Below are 5,242 nucleotides of genomic sequence, written 5' to 3'. Positions count from 1 at the left end.
TCCTGGAGCGGGTCCTGCGTACCAATCACAAGAGAAAGCAAGGTCTATAGTTGCGGTTGCCAGCCAACCATTGGTTGCTCCGAGGGAGTGATTGGGGCACTGAGGGCCCGGTGAGGTGGCGCCTTGCGGGGCTGCCGCGGCCAGAGCTCGACCACTCAGATTTATCGGCGTTGCAGGGACGGACCCATGCGCAAGTATCGTGCCAGAGCGAGCGGCTCCAAAGGTCGGCGTCAATCAAGTAGGCGATTAGGTCGAGCACGTTAAGCATGAAGGAGCAAATCCATTTAGATAGATGTAGGAAAAGGCAAATGCCGCTGGGTCAGGCCCGAGTGGCTTGGGGATAACGCAGCCCGAGGGGCGCCCCCAACAAAGTAACCTAAAAGCATGAACAAAAGAGATACATGCCGCAGGGACGGACCCACGCGGCCTGGGAATGATGCAGCCCTGGGGGCGCTCCTAGCTGAAAATGAAACTCGAAGGATGTCACCTGATGAAGTTGGAGATTTGGGGATGCTGAAGTAGCAGACGACGCGCGCTGCGGAAGCCGGTCCTCACGAGCCCCCAGGCCCGGGAGCCTCCGGAGGCTCCGGGGGCGCAGGCGGCTCTTCAAGGGCCATCTCCATCTCTGCCAGGACTGTGGAATGCCTGACCTCCTGAGCCTCCAGAATGCTCCTCAGCAGGCGCTGATGAGCGGCAATTGCGTTCGGCAGGCCGAAAGGCATGCGAACGTAGCTGTGAGGTGGACCCTCACAATGCCCCACGCGCGAAGGTCAGAGGCGCTCTTGAGATGCGGCTCGGTTGAGCCCTGGTACGTCGATGCAGACGCGCAGCCCACCATCCTCGCCTGGATGGGGAGCTACGGTGGGTAAGAGGCGGCTGCCACTCATGACTCTTGACTCCTGCAGCTCCTGAATGATCTCGCTGATGAACTCCCGAGGGCTTGGCCCTCCTTGCCTCGTTCCTTCCTGAGGGAAACGTGCTTTGAAGCACGCCTCCAAGTGGTGCCCGAGCGCCTCCCTCGTGACCTTGGCAAAGTCGGTGGCCCTCTAGGAGAGAGCCTCCGAGCCTTGCCCGAGGAGGGCACCGGGCGCGCCTTCCTATGCGACAGAAGGAGGCGCCCCTTGAACGGGCACGGATCCTGACGCAACGCCATTGGAGGGGCCTGCCTCCTGAGGGTTTGGACCAGGTGATGCCTTCTTCTTCTTCTTAGGGACTGCCTCAGGAAGTCTTCTGCTCCTGTGATCTGGGTCCTCGATTGCCGCGGCTTGGAAAGCACGCTCAAGAGAGCACACTGCATCCTTGTCCTCACTAGGCACCGTGATGACTCCACCGCTTCCTGGCATCTTGAGAACATTGTAGCCGTGATGAGTCACTGCCATGAACTTGGCCAGAGCTGGGTATCCGAGGATGGTATTGTATGGCAGGCGAATGTGGGCGACATCAAAGTCAATGAGCTCGGTGCGGTAGTTGTTGTGCTGCCCAAAGGTGACAGGAAGGCGAACTTGCCCTATCGGAACGGTGAAACCATCAATGACTCCTGAGAAAGGCTTGGTTGGCTGAAACTGATCGTATGGCACTTGGAGATTGTTGAATGTCTTGACAGACAGGACGTTGAGTCCCACTCCGCCATCAATGAGGGTCCTGGTGACTTGCACATTGCTGATGACTGGGGAGCAAAGCATCGGGAGGACTCCGGCTGTGGCTGCGCACTTGAGCTGATCCGCTGAGCTGAACGTGATAGCGCACGCTGACCACCTGAGAGGGTGTGTGGCCTCAATCTTGGGGAGGGCTGCATTCACCTCACGAGCAAACTGTTTGAAGATGCGCTGAGAGGCTGGGGCCTGAGCGCCGCCCAGGATGCAAGCAATTGCGCGGCTCCTGGAAGCCCCCAGCCCCTTCATCCTGAAGATGGTCTTCATTCCTCCTCGGCGGTGGTGGCAGAGGAGGGAGGCCTGCGTTACCTTGAGGGCGATCCTCACGAGGCTGATCCCTCCAGCCTCCCTCATGAGGCTGGTCCTGCCAGCAGTCCTCGCGAGGTCAGTCATGCCACTCCTGGCGAGGGCCACGGTCTTCCCATCGTCCTCCACCTCTTCCTCCTCCTCGGCCATAGCCCTGGTCATTGCGCTCAGGGCGTCGGCTGATACGCCCATCTCGCACAGCCCTGAGCTCTTGCCATTCGTTGGTGTTGTGGGTGTGGAGGTCGTGGTACACACAGTACCGGCTGCCCTTGGATGGCTCAGGCTGATCCCTGCCCTGCTTGGTGTCTGGCTCTCCTGCAAGCACAGCAGCCCCCTTGCACTTCACGTCCTTGACCTTGGGCTTCTTCTCTTCTGGATCGGCAGTCGGAAGCTCGAGGAGGGAGAGACGCCCTTCCTCAACCCTGGCGCACTTGGTTGCCAAGTTGAACAGCTCCAGGGATGTCCACAGGTCTTCATGGACTGCTAGCTCCTCTTTCATCTTGATGTCACACACGCCATCAGAGAAGGCTGAGATGATGGCTTCCTCAGTCACCCTGGGGATCTTGAGGCGAGCGTTGTTGAAACGCTGGATGTACTTCTGCAGGGTCTCTCCTGGCTGTTGCTTGATGCGGCGCAGGTCGCTCATGGCCGGGGCCCAGTCGCGAGTGCCTTGGAAGTTGGCGATGAAGCGAGTGCGCAATCTCGTCCCAGGAGGAAATCGTGCCAGGAGCCAGGTTCAGGAGCCAGGTTCAGGCACCATCCTTGAGCGCCATGGGAAACCAGTTCGCCATGACCTTCTCGTCCCCATTGGCGGCTTTGATGCCCAGCTCATAGACCTGGAGGAACTCAGCAGGATCAGTCGTGCCATCGTAGCATGGAGGCAGATCGGGCTTGAACTTGCCTGGCCAAGCAAGGTGCGCAGCTCGGGGTGAAGGCACGGCAGCCTGCAGTGGCCACTGGAGGCCTTTGGTGACGAAGGGCTTGATCTTGGAGGTCTCCGTGTGCTGCCACTAGGAGCAGTGCGGGGTCTTGGCGTGCTGGAGCAGGAGCGCGGTCATGACGTGCCGGTGCGGGGAGTACACGGGCAGCTTCTTGAGGACGAGGGATCTCTTGGCAGCTCTTCTCTTGTTGCGCGGGCGCTGGACGGAGCGGGTCCCATCCAGGGGCCGCGCGCCTTGGGGCCAGGGCACCTTCTTGGTGAGGAGGTGGCGGGGGCACCTCCTGATCCGCGCCTCCTGCGTAGGGTGGTGGGTGAGGCAGTGAGAGAGAGGGCATAGGAGAGCCCCCATGCGCTGATGAGCTCGGTGATGCGGGCGAGCCAGTCCTCGTAGAGGTCGTCGACGGGGCGGTAGTGCAGGAGCTCTCGCACCAGGAGCAGCACGGCGTGCGTGTCTGCGGGGGCGCGACGGGCATGGGACGACGAACCGGCTAGAGTCAGCGACGGGGTGGCGGTGCGTCCTTCTCGCCGCACCGAAGGATGCAGGGATGAGGCTTGCTGCTCGTTCCCCACCGGGCCGGTGGCGGCGTTGGCGGCAGGCGACAGGGATCGACGGGGGCATCCACCGACGGGTGCCGTCTGGGCGACGCGGGTGGCGAGAGCAGCCCGGCGCTCGGCGCAGGCTCGACGAGCGTCAAACATGGATGCGACGGACGGTCAAATGCAAGACGGCGGAAGGCGTGATTCCGGCGCACCCCTACCTGGCGTGCCAAATGTCGGATTTCAGGTTCCGGCAGACCCTTAAGGTTCGAACTCTGGGGTGCGCGCGGAGATCACTCCCCTACCTACTCACGTCTCGTCGCCTCGCAAAGGATCTAGGCTACATGAAGAACAACACAAGGGACGCAAGGTTTATACTAGTTCAGGCCACCATTGTGGTGTAATACCCTACTCCAGTGTGTGGTGTGTGGATTGCCTCAGGGGCTGATGATGAACAATACAAAGGAAGAACAGCCTCGCGACGGGAGGAGTTCTTGTGTTAGTGTGGTGGTTCTGGCTAGGGTTCGAATGGTTGATCCTTCCTTTTTGCCTTGAGAGCGGCTAGTCCTATTTATAGAGCAAGTCCCTGGTCCTCTTCCCAAATATTGAGCGTGAAGGGTGCCAACAATTGGCCATTTTGAAGGGGAACATCTAGTACACTTATCCTGACTAAAGTTGGTCCTCGCCTGCCAAAGGCTCTGACGATGACGCCTTCCTGGGCTCCACGATGACCTCCATCCTGCCGTTCTACTGGTCTTGGTCTTGTTGCACCAAAATGGTAACCTTTGCCTGATGCCTTGGCCTGTGCTTGCCCCCTTTGCACCAAAGGGAAAACAAGGACACTGCCCAGGCCAGCGCCCGCTTGACTTCGGTCATCATGGCTTGTGTCACGGGCACCTCGTGAGGTACCCTGCCTTGATCTCTCTGCCTCCTTGCGAGCCAGCCTGACGAGGCTGCGCCTGAGGAAGCTTCCTGTCATCCGTCCCGCGAGGCTTGGCCCCTCGCGAGGTTCTTGAGCTTGTGTTGACGAAGATGGGCCATACTGGGCCACTCCTCGAGCCACGCCGCAGGCCGCAGGCAGGCAAGTCTGGGTACCCCCATTCACAGAACACCGACAATGACCCGCCATGAAACCCAACATTGAACTAAGTCAATGCCGGTCAAGCCGTTTCCCAACAGAGCCTTAACCTTGGCAATGGAAGGGGAGAGTTTCTTGCGTTCAACTGCTGTTAACTTGTCAGGGAGGATATGTTTGGAGTCCAGGTGCAGGGCATGAAAGCCTGGCAGTGGTTTCTCGTCAGCCGGAGAAGTATCTTTACAATAGAACCATGTTTGATTCCAATCCTTGGGATGGCTCGGTAGATGAGCATAAGGAAAGATGGCGTCTCTTCTTCTCTGAATTGAGATTCCACCAAGCTCCAGACTGGGTCTGTCTGAGTATTCGTTCTGGCGGTTCAAATAAAAATACTCTCTGAACAGCTCCACACCGGGCTCTTCTTGAAGGTACACCTGAGAGAACACTTGGAAGTTGCATATATTTGACACGAAATTGGGTCCGATGTCTTGAGGATGAAGGTTGAAAAAGTGCAGAACGTCTCGGAAGAATTTAGAGCCGGGCGGTGAGAAGCACCGGTTCATATGATCAGTGAAGAAAATGACTTCGCCCTTTTGCGGCTGAGGTTTCTCTTCCTCTGGTTTAGGGGCACGAAAATGCATGACAGATTTCTTCAGCAAATAGCCGGTTTTCTCAAAGTCCTGAAGTGTGTTCTCCATGACGATGGAGCGTACCCAGTTACACGAAGTAGTT

Source organism: Triticum dicoccoides, chromosome 5B (assembly GCF_002162155.2).
Source record: "Triticum dicoccoides isolate Atlit2015 ecotype Zavitan chromosome 5B, WEW_v2.0, whole genome shotgun sequence".
Classification (NCBI taxonomy): domain Eukaryota; kingdom Viridiplantae; phylum Streptophyta; class Magnoliopsida; order Poales; family Poaceae; genus Triticum; species Triticum dicoccoides.
Note: the sequence above shows the minus strand (reverse complement) of the source record.